This window comes from Ptychodera flava, chromosome 11, assembly GCF_041260155.1.
Source record: "Ptychodera flava strain L36383 chromosome 11, AS_Pfla_20210202, whole genome shotgun sequence".
Taxonomy (NCBI): domain Eukaryota; kingdom Metazoa; phylum Hemichordata; class Enteropneusta; family Ptychoderidae; genus Ptychodera; species Ptychodera flava.
In genome coordinates, this window is record NC_091938.1 from 17,548,421 (window position 1) to 17,571,441 (window position 23,021).

Here is a 23,021-nt window from a genome sequence, read left to right on the forward strand (position 1 = left end):
TCATCCATGACAATCATAGTTGCAACCATATGTTGGCGTTTTCTATCAGCTCAGACATTGTACATAGAGTTGATTCTGTATTCTAGGCGTATACCTGGAGCTTTTCACTACGGTTAATTAATCAGACTGGCGCTTTGTTGAAACAAAAGGTAAGGAAGTTCAGTAAAAATCGAGAAAAAATTGAAAAAGCTATTATGTAACTTTCATGTAGGGACACACGACACAGAAATACGATTTGGAAAGTACTGCAGGAATTGACAGTATGACATCTTATTATACACCTACTGCCGTAACCTATGAGTGTTTGACCGTCCAATAAGGCCAACAAAAGAAAAGAAATGTTTCTGGTCAGGTCTTTCTTTAAAATGGTGCGGCGACGCGCATTTTATTTTATCTTATTTTATTTTTTCCCTCAAGGGAGGGAGGAGGGTCAGTTTTATAGTTTTATCAATATAGTCACATATATACTGTTCATGCAGTCACTGATCATGCCCCCCAAAGAATTTTCTCTTTCTCTTCAGCCATTTTGGTTGGGTGTCAGCCACGGCCGCCGGCCACAAACAGAAAAAAAAGCGGTGACGCGCTGTTGTTCAAGTGACGCGCGCGCTGACCAGAAACATTTCTTTTTCTTTTTTTGGCCTAACTTTCCGTATTTTGTATAGTACGCGAGTCCCGAATACGGGAGACGCGCCTGTTTGACCTTTGACCTAGCGATTATCGGATGTAAACAAACTATTTTACGTTGAGTTATAGACATAATAACAACTTCCACCAAAATGTATTCGTAGTATAAGATTTAAAATACGCTTAAAACAAAACTGAGTCTAAATGCAATTGATTTTTATTTTAAAAAACTAATTAAATTGAAAACATTCAGCGAAGTTTGCTTGTACTGCACTGAAAATTAATTGGCTTCGTGCCAACGCAAGGGACTGTACTACGGAGCAGTAGATCGCGCGCGTTCCACTCATATCGCGCGTGCCGCATCCCTCAAAATTTACCATAGAATTAGTTTATACGGACGATTAATGGAGGGAGGTGTATAATAATAGGGTTATACACAAAATACGGCCCTGTATGGACTCGGGCTCAGTGAGTGACGTATTGGACTCGCCTTCAGCTCGTCCAATACGTCACTCACTGAGCCCTCGTCCATACAGGGCCGTATTTTGTGAATAACCCTATATTATCGCATTTCCTGTAGGCAAATATAGATTTTGTTGTGGAGACAAAAATTACTAAAGAGAGTTGTTGTCTTACGTTGAGACATTTGCGACAGATTGTAGAACCGGTCTTTAGACGTCGTGTTGAAATGCGTAGTAAACGAAACGAAGGCTTTCAAAATTATTGCTTCACAGCCTCTTATAACTTTAGGCCTTCTCACTCAGGATATTAGTAAGAAACGTTTGGGAAAATTTAACTTTTCAGTCAAACTGCTCCTCTCCTGCATCATTTAAACGTCTTCGGAAGCTCTGGACCGGTACTAAGGTACCAAAGATCTAGTAATACTTACCTTGAATCGATTGGATGCTCTCTGTGTTGTCATCCGCTGCATCATACAACAGAAACTTGATGATGCCCAGGACACAAGGGCGTGGCTATGTGTTTGGTCACATGTACTTGACATCAGTCTTCCTATAACTTCTTCACTGATAACGTGTTCCAGAGATTGAACTCAGTGATGTGTCCTTCGAAAGCTTGATCGACGTTAAACGTGCCACCTCGGCTATCTTGATCTTGACCAAGTATTAATAAACCGCCTCCCTCTAGTGCGTTGAACTGCTGCAAATTGTATTCTTGCTTCATCAACCCATCGAGATACAGTGTTTGCTTCCCTCTGTCAAGACCCCATGTAAAACACCAGAATCTCCAAATCTTAAATAAGTCTAGGGATTCTCCCTGGACCGAACCTCTCGCTGTTGCCACGGCCGGGAAAGGTGGCAAGAAGTGTGAATCCTTTCGGGTCTTCATTATCTCTAAAGTGGCTTTCCATGCATATTTCCCAGTTGGGACGCTCAAAGTAAGAGACGAATGTGTAGATGTGACCGGCCACTGCGTGCGGTATCCTGACCCACAGGCACATGGATACTTCACTCATTGGAGGAAAACGAAACGTGTTTTTATCGTCTACCTGGACGTATGATGACGTCGTTCCGGACATTGTCAGAATTCTGCCAGAAAGTCCATCGGCAGTCTCTGCAAGGAAACCAGTCACCATGTAATGTAAATTCTACGGTAGTGCGCGCCTCGAATTGGAAAGATTTAACCTTTGCTCAAACTTATTTTTATTCTTGATGTCGAAAGCAAATGTAAAATGTTTCCTGCGAAATTTAGGCTAATTTTTTAATCTTTAAATTTCGACACGCTAACATACCTCAAGCTTGCGTAATACCGAATGACAGCCAGATCATCTTCTTACAAGTCCTTTGAAATAAATGCGTGTTCGATGGGAACTATGGGACATCATGAATGTTTCATAATGTTTGCACTAGACGGCAGAAACATGAACGGCAAACCTGATTTTTTGTTTTGGTAATTACTGAATATACGAAACATTGGCAGATAAGTGATGAGTCACAGTAGTACAGTAAAGGGGGATGCCTTAGAAAGCCGCATCTGGTTTCCCTGCAGTATTGAATTTATGAAACCGAACGATAAAATTGAATTCGCCATCAGCAGACGGATTTTTTTGCTTGAGCGACTCTCTCCTTCATATAGCTATGTTAATTTCTCTCGTTGTACAGAAGGAAAGCATATGTGTTTTGAAAATTACTATAAAACTACTCTCCCTAATTACATCGTGACGTACATTTTCCAAATAGGCCAGAAACAGCTGTAAGCGTTCTCCGAAGCGTAAAGATATTAGGCAAGGGTTAACATGAAAAACTGATGACGAGACGACTGCCACTTTTGAGGCAACAACAGCTTTTCGATGAATCGGACCAAGTGTTAAGTTTACTGTGGACATAATTGCACAAGACGCTTAGCAAATCCCTTTGAGACTTGCCAACGTGTTGGAAAAGCCTGTTCAACTTCCATTTTTAAATGAAACATAGCGATCAAAACGATTGGAACTATTTTTGGATAATTGGATGGTGAAGTAATGTTGATTTAATCAACAAATGTTATCTCATCTGCTTTTATTTGTACATTACACACTTGTTTTTGTAAGTAATTTGTATCATTGCAACATTTAACAATCTAGCACCTAAAACTTTTGAGAAATTTCAAGATTATAAAAATCCAATTATCCAAAATTAGTTCCAATCGTGTTATTTATTATCTCGAAGCCAATATATCCTAGGATGAAAGTTGTTCAGTGGGGATAGCAATTTAAACCTAATTAGTTGAGAGCGAGACCGTACTTCCACTGTTCTCAACGCATCGTTATAAGCAATCCCATCCGACGTACGTGACTAAAGGAGGTAATCATGACATAGTTTGTGAGCAAAGCAGTCAAATTTTAAACATTATGTTTTGCATTCATCTCTAAGTGTATAATAGTTCATCCATTTTAGATAAAATACTAAATTTTTCAGGCGCGGGTAATATACACCAAAACTGTGTTGTTGTGATGCAAAATGATAACAATAGTTTTAATGTTGTGACTAGACAGGCCTAGCTCTATTTTATTTGGCTTATCGCGTAATCAATTGAACGTGCGGGAAACACCAAAATGGTCTGACGTCGGGCACGAATTCTGTCGGTATTAAATGAGGATATTACAACCAGGCCACGGTTAAAATACTGTCACGACTGTTTTTTTTCATGCTGGCGCCACAACAAATTAAACCGAAGGTTACGGACAAATACCGATGAACTTGTCGACTAGTGTGGACTTACCTTGGCAACAGGCTTGGCGAAGGGCGCAAATAGCTAGCAAAAGCACCGCTACAAGCTGCGGGTGAAATCTACAATGGAAGCGTTGGACGTCCATGATAGAAAGTCTCCATAGCATGTGCCGAGAATTCTGGAGTACTTGGTCTTATTTCAGCTTCATCTATCACTGTCAGTGTTCCAGTAGGTAAAGGTTTTAAGTAGATGCTTCTCACACAAATAAGTGACGTCATGGCCGTCTACCGTACTGCGCAATCCATTTAACCTACGTTCGAATTCACAATTGGCTAATGCTATCCGCCCCGATGTCTCAAAAGGAAACCTAACATTTCATCCTGTATACCGCACCCATGTGAGAGTATTACCATTTAAACCCACAATCTTCAGAGATTAGTTAAAACCCCCTACATGTAAAAGTCCGAATGTATGGAATAACGGATATTTAATGAAAATTGATATGTATATTTCTAACAGTAAAGTTCCAACGCTCTGCTATACATACAGAAAATGTTTGTTTTTTTCTGACCTGTCGCGGTCTACATAGACTTATAAGAGTACCTGATACACTTATTTACAAATAAAATTCAAAAACGTTTCATTTTAAGCTTAGGTTGCGCAAGTTACTCTATTTTTGCTTGCGTGATTGGATTGATTGATTGATTGACTGGCCGACTTATTGCCAATTGAATAGATTTCCTATTATTCTTCTATTACCATACCCTATCAACAAACCATGGAGGTGTCCTGTTCAGTTTGTGCTTGGTCATCGATTCGTGTTTTATTCCACATACTGCTAATATTTTGCCCTATGCAAAAAAAACCCGAAAAACTCGGAAATGACCACAAACAGACGCAAGTCGTCTAAGAATGCAGACGCGTAATTTTTTGTACGCAATGCCATCACATTTCACAAGACAAATTAAAGTCCTTGTAGTTTAAACAACTGACAATAACACAATTCCTTTCAAATACAATTACTTGTTTTCTTTCTCTTCACTGCAGGTCTATACTGAGGTCACCATGGAAATTTCGCACACGTCTTTCATGATTAATGATCCGTTTGGCATTCTCTCATAGTTTGTCTGAAATGAAATTTTCTCCTACTTGTGACTTCATTTACACTACCCATTGTGTAGAAATATAAAAACATAATAATACTCAATAATTTCCCTTTCAAATTAAGTATCTGACTACTGCGCGCCGAATGTTCCAAAATATTTATCGATTCAGTGCAATAGTAGACTGTCTTTCTCGATTGAAATAACGATTCAGTGCCATCACGTAAGGAAATAAAGGAAGAAAAGTATAATTAAAAAAACAAAAGACAGAAATGTCATTTAATACTAAATTTAGCTTCAGAATATTCTTGAAAGGGTAATGTGGAATAAACAGTTTTCAACTTTTTAAATAGTCATACACCCATACTTATTGACATGCATAAACGTATAATAGTTCAGTACACGTACGTAAAAAGTGCAATGAGTACAAACAAAGTAAAATATGTTTAAATGGTACGTACACAAAAATCACAGATAACTGTGAATAGTTCCAGAGAGTCAGTTAACTGTGTCAATTTCAGGCAGTTCACAGTTCAGGTCACGAGCGAGACCTACAACCCATGACCCTTCATAGCAACACTGCGAACACACATGCCTCAGCGCGGTATGGCCGGGGGGGGGGGGGGGGGGCAATGCAGGCCTTCCAACAAGCCGCTCTATAATCTCCGTTACATGATTTCTACAATGAAATGAATTCAAATACCATGATAATACACCATCTCGTTGTTTGGTAATTCCTCGAGGAGATAAGGACTCTTGCTCCAGGGTCTATGCTTGTATGTATTAACGAAAGCAGTCAGACGGTTTGGAGTCAAAATCTTTATCCGAAATATCACTGTCAAAATTGATGAAATAACTTGTTCAAATTCCTTGGCCTAACAAATAAGGAGATAAGGAAAGCACTAGACAGCATATCAAGAGCAGCACTACGAGCCACCTACACGTTATGGCTAGCAAGAAGCAACAAAACGTTTGGTAGTTGGGAACTGGTTGCAAGGCCATATATGCCTCCTGTCGAAGAATTTGATGAGGAGATACCAACTGTAAACTAATCTGAAGTCTAGGTTCCTGTGTCGATTAGTTACCCTGAATGGTACTTGCACTTTCTTCAGGGGTTCCACCTTGCAGGACCGTCTCTGTGGTCTCCATTCCAAGAGACTGTAGATAACAAGTAGGGGCATTAATCTGGCACGTTGGTGTTCGCTACACTTCACCAACAGTTCCTAGCTTCAAAACAAATATATGAAGTCAACCTGTAGATGGTAATTTAAACACCTTTTTGAATGCCAAGACAGTATCTGCAGCTGGAGAGGGAGGGTTCCCGGGACCAAAGCGCTCAACCACCGCCGCCCGTCCAAGTCGGGGCAGCTGCAGTAGACTGAGAAGAGCTGATAACAGGATGTAGTGAAGCCTGGGCTTGATAACTGGAGGAACATCGCCCACACTGTACACGTCATAATAAAACGTTGATGCAGATCAAGCCAGGCAACGGCCACCACCCGGCCATGGTTTCAATCTCGCAATAAACAAAGCTATCAGACGGTTTGTAGTCGAAATCTGTACTTGTAATATCACCGTCAAAATTAATAAAATAAAACAAACCTGTGCACAAAGAACCCACCCCTCCCCCACCCCCAGGGGACTGACTCCTTCCCCCTGTGGTTTATGCTGTGAGTTAATGCTACGTTCCGACGTACTGATATAGTGATAGTAGCATTACCACAAAGGTGTGAAATGGACTTGTCTGACCTGAAAATAAAACTGCTCGTTATAGTCGAAAAATAAAACACAAATCCTACAGTCAGTTACCTCGTTCGATGCGGAAGACTCTCTGTTGTCCGAAAAACACTCTCATGTAACGATAACATGAACACTTTAGGAAAAATCTGCCGTGTTTTGACAAACTCGGAGTATCTGGAGTCCACCGTTATAATGACGCTACTCATTTAGTATGATAATGGACGATGTTCGCATCACTGATTGGTCCATGAGTAACGCCATTAATGGCATCTCACAGAGATTCACCACTTTCTATGTGCGGACGCTGTCCATTTACTAAATTGCATGTTTGTAAGTTGTTCCAAATGTGGATGCACCCGGCCAGTTATACTGGAAGAAAACAATGTTTACTTTTCCCTGTAAGGTTTCTGAGTTATGATTGTATATTGAAATCTGTTTATGTATCTTGTGTATGGGCGGAGTGTAAACATTGGTTACATGTTATATATTTCAGTCTATGTCAAATATTGTTCATGAAAAATCAAGAACAGTTTGCTGTTTGCTTGTAAAAGATAACATATGTCAATACATAAACTTCCTTGTAGATTGATTATCATATGCCATAGTTGTTCTACTTTTAATACGTTTGTGTAGAAAAAAAAACACATTCAGTGTCTAAATAGTGGGAAAGGGTATCTACAACATAAAACAACTTGTATTATCACATGCACAAGCCAAATTTGTCGTCGTCTCCGAACAAAAAATACGGGATTTATTCTCTGGTCGTTCTACGTCACGACAACCCGCGTCTATGTCATCAATTTTGGTGCGTCGGACCTTTTTTTGTCCATCTTCGGTGTGCTCGTAAATATGTAAACAAACAACATGGCGGCCGATGTTTCTCCCACGATCAAAAGTCATGTAATGAAATCGATATTTTCACAGACTACGACATTACTAATCCGAACAATGTAAACACAAGAGTGTACCGCTTGTATATTCCGAAGGAATTACGTGAATAATTTGCGGAAACAACGAACTCGAAGCTGGTCGCGTATACCGTGGGTTCCGTAAGCATTGCAAACAGGGTCAGGCGCGACATTTACAGTGTTCGCGCCGTCGAGATTCAGTCGATATTTGTTCCCGAAAAATAGCGTATCTTCGTCTGTGATAAATTTCTAGGCCTATGCTATCTTTGAAATAGAGTATAACTTTGCGGAAGGTAGCTACGTGTAGACCGAGAGCTGTCATTTGCTCCACACACGAACAAACGTGAGCGCTAACGCACAGGACGGACGACTGGAAATGATTGACAACTTGTGCACGGCGTACTGATATTTATTCCTAGAGTAGTTCAAAAGTTTAAACGCCGGATCGTCATGGAAAACTTATTTTATTTTGCAAAAATATAAGAATTCTTGGCTTGTGCATGTGATAGAGTATATTATTCCCTAATATTTTCTTCGTTCAGCTCGAAAAATACTCGTGACGTAATGACCGTGTCACCACTCGTCTTCGACTCGTGCTGGCACGGTCATTACGTCACTCGTATTTTTCCTTTGCTGAACGAAGAAAAATATTAGGGAATAATATCTAATTGTCATGATTGTTTATCAGGAACAACACCCTCAACACACATATTTGGACCATTACTGCCCAACAATACACATCATATTTTGCAAAAAATGCAGATGAATTAGTTTTGTGATTTTCACTCTGAATGCTTTTGAATGTGCGCATGCTATTCCTGACCCTCTGCAGCTAGTGACAAAATATCATTTAATCATTGATAGAGACAGTTACTTTGATTTTTTTTCGGAAATACTCAGTGACTGCCATATCATGCTCAAGCACATATAAGCGTACAAACTCCCCATATATAGTGCATGATAATATAGTCTGTACTATCACATGGAGAAAGGAGTTTATACGTATACTATTTGTAATGGTAAAATACACAGAACTAATATGACAGGCATTACTATAATGATGATTTGGCGTACTACGTGTAATAATACCCATAACGAACACGATACCGTATAGTTATCATAATGCTATTACTTCACGTGGTGTCAGAAACTCCCAAATTTGTATAATTTAGGTAATGTTCTCAGTGTGTTAACTTAAATGACCTATACCAACCTAGGATATGTTGTGAGACTGTGGTTAAGATGTGAAGAATAACTTTGTCCTATTCGGTATCAATTTGTAGTGAAATTTGATCCGGAAAACAAACCTGTAATTTTCAACGTTTTCATGTAAGACATACAAGAACTGATAAGAAATTTGGATCCAAGATTAGTCCAGATATCATAATCACCCCACAAAGGAAGGCATTTCACTCTCTGTAATGATAGCTTTTTAAAATGCCCAAGGTTGTAAATAGCTCACCTACCGGTACTTTACATTTCCTGCCATATGGCCATTGTAGCTCTAAAAGATACGGTCAATACCAAGGGGTGGCAAATTTTATATCCGGGGGTGGGGAAGGTTGATGAGGTAGCATTAATTTCTTTTACCTGATCTTTTGTACATTATTTTCCCCCACTCTCCCACCTTTTCTTTTTGTCAAGCCTTATCTGGCTGATTTGTTTCATTGACATTTGCTAATGTATGCAGGATGTGCTTGCCCTATTGCTATATAAGTTGATAGATGTGCATGTTTCTAAAGTTGACCTCCAGTATCTAAGTTGAAGATCTTATTTGCTTTTGTCATTCTTGCTTTTCCGGTTGTACTGTGCAGAAATCATTGTCATAACATCAATGTAGAACTGTGCTGCACTGAACAGATAGAAACAGCATCCATCGTTGATTTTTCGTACCTTTACTATTATGTACCAATTCCAATCAAATGTGAGCGATACTGTATCATAGGCTGTATATTTTGGCAGAATGCAATAATGCTACCTGCACATATTTATACATGTAAATGGCATGTGTTAATAATTCTCTGAATGCATGGGCCACATAAACACTAAAGTTAGATGATACTGGAACACACAGAATAAATATTCATTGGATTTTGATGTGCCCCATATTTCCCTGTATAATGATGAAAGGTGAGATCCATGAACAAATTGTTTTCTTGGTGTAGAAGTGTCGATAAAGGCAAGTCACAAGCTTTAATGATTAACTCACTGTGGTGTGTATCTGATGTGTTTTTTAAAGCCATAAGAGTTGGGTGAAGATGTTGTCATGGATTCCTGTTCTGGGATGCTACCCTAAATCTCATTACTGACGTTGCTGTCTTGAATTTCTGACCCAAGGATGTTGATCATAAAATTAATCTGCCCCAACCAGGTGGGTATTTCTTCTTAATCTGTTGCCTTGGAATCTGAAGATATTCTCCGGAGTCAGCACGTTTTGTTTATAAAATGCTTTCAGGGTCAATTTTGTATACAATGAAGCAAAATCTATTCTTAATGTCAATAAAGGAATTCATTCTGTCACAAGCTGATCTGCTGGTAGCTGATTGAAGTGATTTTCATGTAGGGGCCAGAGACCAAAGTGTGCCGCTAAACTTTATATCGGCTGACGATTCCACAAGTAGACATGACCGACACACCTCTGTAACCATGCATGAATATATTATGCAAATCAGTGTGAAATGCGGTCAAGGGTAACTATCCAATATTGCAATAAGATCTCAAACGGCAGCCAGTTTCTGGTGAAAGTTGGTTCCATATGCCACAAGTAGGAATCTCATTAACTGTTTCAGATTTATAATTTGATGATGTACTGCTTTTCTGAGGTATTCCCTGCCACCGTTTACTATACATAATCACAGTGACCTACAGTGATTGTTCATTTCAAATTTCAAGGGCAAAGTGCGTAACACAGACGCAACGTAGAGTATGTCATATCATGTCAGCCATGAACGTTCATGTAGTTTCCGTTCATATGACTGGACAAGCCAAGATGTCAATTTTAGAACTACTGACAGATGTGTCATGAAAGGAGAAAATCACTCTTTCTGATGGAATTTATCATGCCATGAAGAGAATATGAAACTCCCATCATATACTGTAATCAACACGGAGGTTGCTGTTTGGTGGAGTAACCATCAGTCAATAAGTAAACGTCTCCATGTTAATGGTTTTGCTAAGGTTTTGAAATATCGCTAAATGATTTGGCAACCCCGGTAGTATTTCTGCTGTCCCCTGATCCGATCTCATTGACATACCAAGGGGAATCCCAGAAAAGTGACTGCGGAACAATGGCAACATTTACCTACTGTAACCGGCCATAACAAAACACTGCACGTAATGTCACTTTTAATATATCCATTTGTTAGCATTTATGAAGGAGCCTTCTTTGTTGGCCACTCTCCCAAGTGTTTTAAGATGTCCGACGACATCACTTAATAAAGTTATACAAAATTACTAAAATAATAAATACTGAAGGTATACGTAAGAGAGAGACTATTTTGCATGACAGGTTCAGCATTCATGCTAGAAAGTTCTGGCTCTCTTCCCTGATTGTTCCATGGACTGAATATCAGATGCGAAACATTTTACAATTCAAAAAGGTGCTGTTGGAGAATCCTCGTAAATTTTTTGATAATTTCCGATTTGTGCTTCCTTGAATTGCCTCTTTAGATTAAGGTTGAATGCGCCTCGGGGACACATATTTGGACTCCCTAACTTTTACAATTCTTTTCTGATCTACCGCTTGTTAGGGTTCATTTTAAAGCTCTTTGTGTAATAAAACTTTTCACTGTCATAGTTTTCGAAAGTCAAATATTTCTATTTTGCCCCTTAGAGTTAACACAGCGACGGTGGCCATTTTGGGTAATTGTTTCTCTAGTACCAGAATCTTCATGGTGACCCCCAATTTTTATTTTTGATTTTGAAAGAGAACGGTTGAACTATTTCTCGAGAAAAGTTTGAACAAAAACTTAAGTCATTCACTTTGGAGGCTCATACTACCTTTATTCCTTTCCTCTAAGAAAATCCAATGTTTAGTTTTGTCCTGTAGGTGCATTTATAGAAAAAACTTTGCCAGACAGGTTTTTTTCCTCAGTTGTAATCTGTGAAATGAAAATTGATCATCAAACACGATGCACATAAAATAATATACTCTATGATAACGTTGCACAGATGTACATTTGACCGACTTTGCAGCCAACTTTGTTATCTCAGTTCTCATTAATTTTGTTTTGCAACCTCTTTGTCTCGTCACATTTCTGAGAGTTCCCTCGGTTATTCTCTTGTAGGCAGCAGATCCAGCGCCAGGCGTAGGCTCGTCAAGTGAAACCGACCCCTTGCTGTTTGAGTATGTCACAGACATGTCGTCGAGGGCGATCATCATGTTGGTTGAATTTGCCAAAAAAGTTCCCGGCTTCCTACAGCTCAAGACACAGGATCAGATCACGCTACTAAAAGCAGCATGTTTGGAGATTATGGTAAATACCTTTATACCTTGGATGCAAAAAGTTCAAACAAGGCCGAATGGGGTGACTGCTTTTAAATAAGATAATGTTTTCCTTGGAAATTTTGTAATTAGATGTGTTACGTGCAGAGAAAACGAACAAAAGGGTGAACTCAGCAGTTAACGTTTAAACAAAATTTATTACGAAAATAAAACTAATTGCTAAGTCAGGGATAGAGTACAAGCTTTAAAAGTGTACAGACTACTTATCTCAGCTGGGACGGCAAAGCTCCAGTCTCAGAGTTGTAACAGTCAGTTGGATGAATGAACAGTCCTTGCAGGCTTGAAAGCTGCACAAAGTCCACAGTATAAATCCAGCGTTGGCAGTGAAGGTCTTGAAAAGTCTTGAGAATGACTACTGCTGGAGTTTAGTAACACACAAGAGACACAATCCCAAAAGTCTGACTGGAAGCTGAGCACGTCCCTTTTATAAAGGCATATAAGAACAATCTAGAACTTTTATTGACATGCTAATTACTGTTCTAAAATTATCTCCCTTACACAACTAATCAACTTTCCAGAACATTCCAAACATGACTAATTGAATTCAAGGTTGTGAGGTCATCAAGGGCAGTGACCTTGAGAATGTTCTAGACTAATGAACTCAGGTCATGATGAGTGTGGGGGAAATGACCTACATAACACACCCCCTCTTCAAAAAAAGAAAATTTTTCAAAGAAAAATCTTTCTTTGCAAATGTAATCTTGAAAAGATTTAAGTACTCAATTTTTTTTTTACTCTAAAGTAAAACTTCTTGAAAGTGAACAACAATAAACTCTAAATACGAGAGAGACAGTCTGCAATTAAATTGTCTCTGCCTTTGATATGTCTAATGTCAAGATTAAACTCCTGTAACATTAAACTCCATCTTAGCAATCTCTGATTTTTGCCTTTGAATTTCTGCAGAAAAACAAGAGGGTTGTGATCATATAAACCACTATTGGCTGATTTGAAGAAGTAACATAAACTTCAAAATGCTGTAAAGCTAATATCAAAGATAAACACTCTTTTTCAATTGTAGAGTAGTTTCTCTGAGATTTGTTAAATTTGCGTGAAAAATAGCAAACAGGATGATCTACACCATGACTATCCTCTTGCAATAAAACAGCACCAGCAGCCGTATCACTAGCATCCACAGCTAATTTGAATGGCAAAGTGAAATCTGGTGCAGACAACACTGGGCACTTTGCAGTATGGCTTTAAGTGTATCAAATGCCTGTTGGCATTGCTCTGACCAAACAAACTTTACTTTCTTTTTAAGTAAGTTAGTCAAAGGCTCAGTAATTGTGGAGAATTTGGACAGAATTTTCTGTAGTAACCAGCCATACCGAGAAAGCGCATCAGTTGTCGTTTGCAGTTTGGTATGGGAAAACTTGAAATGGCACTGATTTTGGCATCAACAGGTTTTACCTCACCCTGTCCTACAGTATGTCCGAGGTAAGTTACCCTCGCCCAACCAAACTCAGATTTGGCAAGGTTGACAGTCAACATTGCTTTACTCAGTCTCTCAAAGAACTTCCGCATGAGCTTGATGTGTTCCTCCCAGGTGTCACTATACAGGACGACGTCGTCAACGTAAGCTGCACACCGTCTAGCCCGGATATGACGTCGTTGATCATCCGTTGGAACGTTGCCGGAGAGTTCTTCATTCCGAATGGCATCACCTTGTACTGAAACAATCCGTCTGGTGTAACAAGGCGGATATTTCACGAGCACGATCCGTCAGAGGGACTTGCCAAAATCCCTTCAGTAGGTCAAATTTCGTCACATACTTGGCTTTTCCCACTCGGTCGATGCAGTCATCAATCCTCGGGATTGGGAAAGTGTCTGTCTTTGTTAAAGTGTTGACCTTCCTAAAGTCCGTGCACATACGATAACTGTGATCTGATTTGGGAACAAGTATGCACGGCGAACTCCAGTTACTTTTACTGGGTTCAATAAAGTCATTGTCCAGCAGGTATTTGACTTCTTCCTGGAGATATTTCGCTTTTGTTGGATTCAGTCTGTATGGATGTTGTTTACGGCTTACTGTCCCAACATCAACGTCGTGATAGATGACGTTTGTCCTCGTTGGAACATCTTGAAACAGGTGTTTATATTCGTGGAGCAGTTCTTTCACCTGTTGTTGTTGTTCTGGCTGGAGGTGTGCCAACTTTGTAGACTCCAGCTTCTCCAGGATTTCTGAGTTCTGAAGCTTGACCGAGCCCAGCTTTGAGTTTAGAGTATTTTCACTCAAGTCAGTTTCAGTATCACTATCTTCATAATGGTTTGAACTGACTGCACTGACAGAGAACTGACTGCACTGACAGGCTGAGTTATAGTAGGATTATCCCTATCCAAATATGGCTTAAGCATATTTATGTGACATAGCTGTTTTTGTTTTCGCCTGTCAGGTGTTATTATGATGTAATTTAAATCACTCAATTTCTTATCAATTAGGTATGGCCCAAAGTAACGAGCATGGAGTGGTTTGCCAGGAACGGAAGTAGAACAAGAACTTTTTGACCTGGTTCAAACTTCCGTTTTGAGGTGTTTTTATCATATTTGGTTTTCATTGACTGCTGAGATGACTCAAGATTTTTCTCTGGCTAATTCACATGCTTTAGAGAGTTTTGTACGAAAATCTGACACATATTGCAAATATTCAGACAATCATCATCGTCTGATAGGAATTTCTCTTTAACGAGCTTAAGTGGGCCACGGACTGTATGTCCAAATACAAGCTCAAATGGGCTAAAACCAAGAGACTCTTGAATTGACTCTCTAACAGCAAAGAGCAAAAAATGAATTCCTTCATCCCACTGCTTCTCTGTGTCAAAACAGTAGGTCCTAATCATGTTTTTCAAAGTTTGATGAAATCGCTCAAGAGCACCCTGACTTTCTGGATGATAGGCGGATGACCTATACTGTTTAATGCCTAGCTGATCCATTACTTGTTGAAAAATACCAGACATAAAGTTGGAGCCTTGATCGGACTGGACACATTTAGGGAGGCCAAATAAAGTGAAAAATTTGACTAAAGCTTTCACTATAGTCTTTGTCTTTATATTTCTCAGTGGTATGGCTTCTGGGAACCGAGTTGATGTACACATTATTGTCAGCATGTACTCATTTCCTGATCTTGTTTTTGGTAGGGGCCCAACACAGTCTATTAGTATCCTACTAAATGGTTCTTGAAATGCAGGAATTGGCTGTAAAGGGGCCTTTGGAATGGTCTGATTTGGCTTTCCTACCATTTGACATGTGTGACAAGTTTTACAGAAATGTGCTACATCCTGCCTGAGATTAGGCCAATAAAAGTGACTGAGAATTTTATGATAAGTTTTCCTGACTCCTAAGTGACCAGCCCAGGGAGTTTCATGGGCCAGGCGCAATATTTCAGCACGGTAGGGCTTTGGAACCACAATTTGATGTTTTATAGCCCAATCGTCATCAACCAAAACATCTGGAGGTCTCCATTTACGCATGAGAATACCAGATTTTGTATAATAGGAAACAGAGCTATCTGAAGTTTTACCTTCATCATCTACCCTGTCAAACAAAGACAAAATATCTGGGTCTTTGTGTTGTTCTGCAATGAGATTTGATCTAGAAAATGTCTGACTTTGGTCAGCAGAAGTTTTTACTGGAAGTTTCAAATCCACGAGGGATAACGGAATGATCCGTGTCAAACACCTGACTGAGAAAGGTGTCATTTAAGTCAACATCTGTGACATTATTTTTGAGAGTATTTTGATTCTCGGAAGTTTTCTTTGACATGGCTCGAGTAATGGCACATGAAGGAAATAAATCGGGTATCTCTTGTTCAATTGGCTCTGGATCCTGATCTAAACTAGGATTATCAGTCACAAGTGGATTAGTAATGACCTTGTCCCCAGCAAGGTCGTTTCCAAGAAGAAGGTGAATCCCTTCAAAAGGCAAAAAAGGCCTAATACCTAAAGCCACAGGTCCAGAAACAAAGTCCGAAGACAAATAGACATTATGGAGAGGAACAGGAATGTAGTCATTGCAATCTACCCCCTTAATAAGAACTTTAGAACCTGAAAATGACTTTTCAGAAAACGGCAGGGTATCTGCCAACAAAAGAGACTGGGAAGCCCCGGTATCTCTTAAATTTTGACAGGGGTAGCGGAAGAAAAATCACTAGAAAGTGATATAAAACCATCATGAATAAATGGCTCGAAAATACCCATAATGCTATCTTGAGAAGAATTGACCTTGACCTCATTAATTGGGGATGAGAGGGGTTTAACCTCAGAAAATGTGTTACACACATTATTAGACTCTAATTGAGTTGATGAAGAAATAAAGCCGGTGGGCTTAGATCCACTTTGACCACTTTGACCTTCACGTTTTCTTTTCAATTTGAAACACTCTGACATTAAATGGCCGTCTTTCTTACAATAATTACAAGAAAGTGTACCAAACTGTTTGTCAGAAGGAGATTGAGACTTGGGATCTGATGATGTGGGAGTGTTACTTGAACTCTGTGAACTGTTGTCATTTGATTTCCTACTGTCCTTTGAAAAATTCTTGGATGAAAAGGACGAGTTAAATTTACCTGCATTGTTTCTGTATGAAAAGGACTGGGATGGTTTGCTGAGAAATGAAGATTTGTGGGTCAATGAATAATCATCGGCCAAACGTGCAGCAACCTCCAATGTATCTGCCTTTTGTTCATTGATAAACGTCTTGATGTCACTCCGGATGCACCTTTTAAATTCCTCAATCAAAACAAGTTGTCGTAATTTGTCATAATTCTGACTGACCTTTTCAGAAGAACACCAACGATCAAACAGTTGTTCTTTTGTTCGAGCAAATTCAACATAAGTTTGATCCTTCACCTTCTCACAATCCCTAAATTTCTGACGGTAAGCTTCAGGCACCAACTCATAGCCCTTGAGAATTAATTCCTTCACAGAATCATAATTTGAAGCCTGCTCTACTGACAACTGAATGTAAATTTCTCTGGCTTTACCCACCAAAGCACTCCCCCACACCAAAGCACTCTGCAAAAGCATAGACCAGGACTCCTTAGGCCAATTCAGACTCTGAGCAATTTTCTCAAAATGGAGAAATATTTGTCAACATCCTTTTCTTGGAAAGGGGGAACTAACCTGAAATGCTTAGTGATGTCAAACTTGTCTGAAGGGAAGAATTTTCCTGACTGTCCAAGCTCTAAACGTTTTATTTCTACCTGTAATCGCTGTTCTTCTAATCGCAATTCTTTTTCCTCTCTGTCTTTCTTCCATTTCTAATCTTTCCTGCCTTTCTTTTCTTTCTGTCTTTCTTCCTTTGCATTCTTTTTCTTTCATTTCCTTTTCTAATTCCAATTTCTTAAGCTCCAAATCTGCCTGTATTTCTAATTCTAATTTTTTGAGTTCGAAGGAAGACTCAGGCTCATAATCTTTTAAGGCAGACTCCTCAAAATGGCCAGAATTAACTAAATGTTTTGCAATCTTGAACTGTATTTCCCGCTTGCGCATAGATCTTTTGACATCTACTTTAAGGAAATTTGCCAGTGCTATGAGGTTGTCTTTTCTGAGGGAATTAAATGTGTCCTGATCAAGGTCATCCATAAATTCGTCTGGCTTGAATTCCGCCATGATTGAATTTCGCTGAGTTCACAGTGTAAAGTAGTTTTAAAAGGTAGGCAAAATGTTGTCAAACGGCTCAAAATATTCGTATCCCGGACGAGCCCCCAATTTGTTACGTGCAGAGAAAACGAACAAAAGGGTGAACTCAGCAGTTAACGTTTAAACAAAATTTATTACGAAAATAAAACTAATTGCTAAGTCAGGGATAGAGTACAAGCTTTAAAAGTGTACAGACTACTTATCTCAGCTGGGACGGCAAAGCTCCAGTCTCAGAGTTGTAACAGTCAGTTGGATGAATGAACAGTCCTTGCAGGCTTGAAGCTGCACAAAGTCCACAGTATAAATCCAGCGTTGGCAGTGAAGGTCTTGAAAAGTCTTGAGAATGACTACTGCTGGAGTTTAGTAACACACAAGAGACACAATCCCAAAAGTCTGACTGGAAGCTGAGCACGTCCCTTTTATAAAGGCATATAAAACAATCTAGAACTTTTATTGACATGCTAATTACTGTTCTAAAATTATCTCTCTTACACAACTAATCAACTTTCCAGAATATTCCAAACATGACTAATTGAATTCAAGTTGTGAGGTCATCAAGGCAGTGACCTTGAGAATGTTCTAGACTAATTGAACTCAGGTCATGATGAGTGTGGGGGAAATGACCTACATAACAGATGGGGTACTCAAAATTTTCTGTATTATTTTATAAATAAATATTTTTGCCATATGTGCAATGATTCAAAAGCAATACCCAGTCTTGAATGCACGAATTGAATGAGGTAATTAAACTATGGACTATGAACTTTCACCGACGAAATAATACATCTTCATCCTTTGTGATGTACATTGTACCACATTATTCAAAAAATGATAAGACTTTATCTTTTGACGTTTTTCTTTTTGTCTCAGATTTTGAGGATAAGTTATCGGTTCAACAGAGATGACGGTAGTGTCACATTCACATCAGGATTAACACTCACAAATTCCCAGCTGAAAAGCGGAGGGTTTGGAACTCTCTTGGACACAATAGGACAATTTTCCAAGCAAGTCTTCAGTCTGAAGCTAGATGAAAGAGAGGTGGCCCTGCTCTCCACAATTTGCCTCATTAGTGGAGGTTTGTAATTTGTTTTCTCAATAATGTTTACGATCGTCATGGTTAAGTGTGACCCATGCGGCAATGATATGTTGTGTGATTTTAAATGAAAGGTCTGTCAGCATGGGTAAAAAGGACCAAACATTGGTTTGTTGACCTGTCGTAAGAATTTTAGTACACGTTATAACAGTGGGTTTTCTCTGACAGTGAATTGCAACAGTACTTTTTAGTTTTTGAATGTGTTCATAGATTAATTGACAATATAAATAAGTCTTGGCAGAATTAATGATGAACTGTGTAGAAAAGTAAAATATTTGTCATGGTGCCATGTCATGTTGTCATGTGCAGGGCACAAAAAACTACAAATGTTACATATGGGAAGCACAGAGAGAGACATTATAAAATTTCACCTTTTCAATACATTACCAACTATTTTTGTGTTGAAATTGGTTTAGTGCAGTTCATGTGCAATCAATTTAATCCGTTCACCCCCATTCCCTGGATAAAGGTCCACAATCACCATTGATAACAATGGGTCAGGGCCAAACCATTGTAGCGAAAAGGTTAATAGTCTTCGGATCATACAATAACCTCAAAAAACAATTGTTAACTTTCGTCTGTAAATTTCTTGATCGGTGGGAAAATTTGTATTGCATTATGTAGACTTTAATTATGAACAGAGAAACAGTGTGGTGCGTTTGTCAAAATTAAACTCATGCAAAAAAGACAAAACTGTCCAAGTTTTACAACTGGAAATTTAGGCTAATGCACATGTACTAGAAACGCTGGGGTTTTAATGGATGCTGTGGTTTCGAATATCAACCCAAGCTACGTTAATTACCCTTTCAAAGTGACTCTTGGATCAGCGTTTGTCTGGCATGCCTGAAGCGGTGCTTGCAAGTTGCCATGCATCTGATCCGTAATATCTTACAAGGACACATTTTGTGTGACAAACAGATACTTTAGACATCGGTTGTTCAACTTGTAGAGCTTGTTGTAGGTGTTGCAAAAGGCTGTGTGTAACTCATGTCTGAGTCCTTGAATATACAATGTGTAGTGTAACACTCTATATGTTCTTTGAGATAATATCTTACCTGTTACAATTTTCCAAATTAGATTTAAGGTAGAATGCACCTAACAGCATCTTTTGATGATCAATTATAACTTTGCTTTGCTGATCTTCTGCTCATTTAGCAAAGGAAATATTCACGATTATTTGCAAAGGAATTTTTTACGATCCCAGTTTTCGTGAAAATTTAAACTTTAATCGTTGGCCACAGAGTTAGCATGTGTTTTTGAGCAACCACTTTGCATTTCAAAAATCAGGAAGTTTAAGGCAATTTGTGTTCATGATCCAAGACTGTTTTCACAGTGACCTCTGGTTTGTATTCATGATTTTGAAAGATAGCAGTTTACGGTTTTCTTGAGGAAAGATTAAAAGGTTGAAACCGTCAAGGTAATACGGTGGTTTCAATTGAGTTCTAACTCACAACGTACGGTACCCAATCACCTAGTGCAGTATTACCTGAAAAAAGATACAATATTGAAGAAAGTTAGGACCATGTAGGCATTGCAGGCTTTTCATCATTTTGCTCCCTGATTAGCAGACTCATTTGTTTTGAATTATATTCCAGCCTTGGGGTCTTCTAAGGTTCCTCTGTTCACTATGTCACTGCATGACCAATTTGTGTTGATGAGTTCAGGTACACTTTCCTATTTTTGCATGAAGTCTAGCAGTTTCACATTTTTGAATTCATTGGCTGATACCACCTGCCTTCCTGTATTCTCATTTAAACTGAATTTTTTGATTTGTCCATAAAGTGTTGAGATAGACAAAACAAATGAAAAACGAGTAATGCAGTCCAAACCTTTTCGTAGTGTTGTAAATGTCTGTCTTCCTCATGTCATAGAGGGCGCCCTTCTCTACCTAAATGTTCAGAAGTCCTGGTTGATTTTTAACCCTTTAAGTGCCAAAGTCAATTTTTGTCAGCTCTATAAAAACTACCCTAGCCATTTTCAGATTTTTGCCAAAATTTTGATGAAAAGCGTGCAGCCAGTGAAATGTGATGTTGAGTTGGTCCAAAATTATCAAAAAAATTCAGAAAATTCATGAAAATAGGTAAAATGTTGCACTAAAATTTTGGTGGGGAAAATTACAGCACTCAAAAGATTAATTCCTATGAATGATGGCTAATTCATGTATATAACACACTGAAACTTAGATTGTAGGTACTGCTCCATGGTTCCTTATATCCCAACAAATATCCATAGATTTTGAAATATTTCCATATTTTTGTATCGGGGGGAAGATGGGGCCTTTGGATGATAGTGATAGTTCTAAAATAGTGAGTTTTATAGTTTCTATAGCTTGATATGTGCATGCCAGTACCTTATATAGAATGCTGCTAGAGATATGATGTATGAGATCACACTTTCATATGTTCTGTTTAAATCAGCAGTAATACCCAACAATCTTTTGTAATGTTTGTGAACAAAATATTTATGTGATTCAGAAAAACATCAGAGAGAAATTTTTGACATTTGAGTTGGTGGAACAACTTTAATTTTGAATGTCAAGTGCAGGGATACTTTTCTATTGAGCACGTAGAGAAGTAGTCAATAACAAGTAAAATTACAAATGATTGACTGATTGATTGATTGATTGATGACTTCATGTAATAGATCGATCTGGACTCGAAGAGCCGGAAGAATTGAGAAAATGCAAGAGCCATATCTGGAAGCCCTGCGGATATATGTACGCAGACGACGTCCAACTGAGCCAAACACTTTTGCAAAGATTCTTATGAAGATCACAGATCTTCGGAGCATAAGTGTCAAAGGTAGGCAGGAAAACGGTTAATAATTTTGAGTGAGCGGCTGGATGCCTCAGAATATAGATTTGCATAGCTTTCTAAATATGGTATGACAAGTTGGGTGTTTATAAATGTTCAGTTAATGTGGTAGGTGTAGGTATCAGAGAAAAAGTTTCTTGTTGACAATAGGCGCTCAACTTACTGAGGTTAAACCTTTGAGCACCAAAGTCAATGTTTGTCACCTTTATAAAATATTGACCAGTCCATTTTTTTTTCAGATTTTTGACATAATTTTGATAAAAAACTTGAGCCAATGAAATGTGATATCCGTTTGGTTCAAAACTAGCAAAAGAATTACAGAAAAATTTTAAAAATGGCAAAATGTTGCACTAAAATTTTGGCGGGAAAAAATTACAGCACTCAAACGGTTAATGTAGGTTGTCTTTAGTTTGAAAAGTTCTGCATTGGACATGGTTGTTAACCAAACAATTGTTTGTGGAACGTGATACACGTCTCTCATGCAATTTTGTTTTGCTCTTCACTTGCGTTGTGCGGAAAATACTAATTAAATCTTTCAATTTTGGCGCATGGCACACAGGAGCGGAAAGGGTGCTGCACCTGAAACTGAAGATCCCTTGCGAGATGCCGCAGATCATCAACGAGATGGTGGAAGAGGATGATGAAGGTGCAGGACCCAGTGAGGAGAGCAGCAAGCATGCGGCTGCCTCGGACATCCAGGAGATCAATGTGCAAACTGAGAACATGTCCGCTTCCAACCAGTGCACCACTGGCATTGATGTTATGAAAGCAGCGTTATTTTCTTGAGAGCCTCATGAACACAATCTACTCTCTCCTTTAATTCCTCATCCCCTCAAAGGGTCTAGCGTTTCACTTCCTGTTGACAGAATTACCCAAGTCTACAAATCAGAGAGAGGGTAAGATCAACTCCAGTAAAACTTTTATTATTTTCAGTGAAAAGGAGAAAGATATTTTTGTTAAGTAACAGTCACAGTCATCTACTGTAATCTTTTAAAAATCCTTCCACCCCCATTTTTCTCTAAATAGGATTACCCACCCATTGAAAACAGTGGTATGTACCAAAGTGAGGCGGTGGAAGGGGAAACGCACTAATGTGCGTATGTTTATGATTTCCCTTCTTGGGAATACTTGTGTCAGATCGTTCCGGCCGATATGAGTGACTCGCTGAATGAACTTAAGAGCCTGAATTTTGACACAGTAAAATCTTTCTATTCTACCCTTTCTATTCTACTTGTGTCGTGCAGCACTGAATTGTACTTTTCATGTTAGGGAGTTAAAAAACAAGGCTGTACCAGTATTTTGATATGGTCAGATGCCTTGAACCTTTCCTGTTCCATAAATGTTGGTGTCAGATGTGCCCAGAACTAATGACAAAAAACAATATTTTGGGCTGTTTTGTTTAACTGGTGTCAGAAAGGGTGACATTTTTACTGTA

At 38.8% G+C, this 23,021-nt stretch overlaps 1 long non-coding RNA gene and 1 pseudogene across 1 annotated transcript in view; one reads left to right on the forward strand and one right to left on the reverse strand.

Moving 5' to 3' along the window:
• LOC139143694 (uncharacterized) overlaps window positions 1-23,021 on the reverse strand; it is a 231,820-nt gene that overhangs the window by 36,132 nt on the left and 172,667 nt on the right. The gene's annotated exons all lie outside the window — the stretch shown is intronic.
• On the forward strand, window positions 10,299-22,616 carry LOC139143175 (retinoic acid receptor beta-like; annotated as a pseudogene).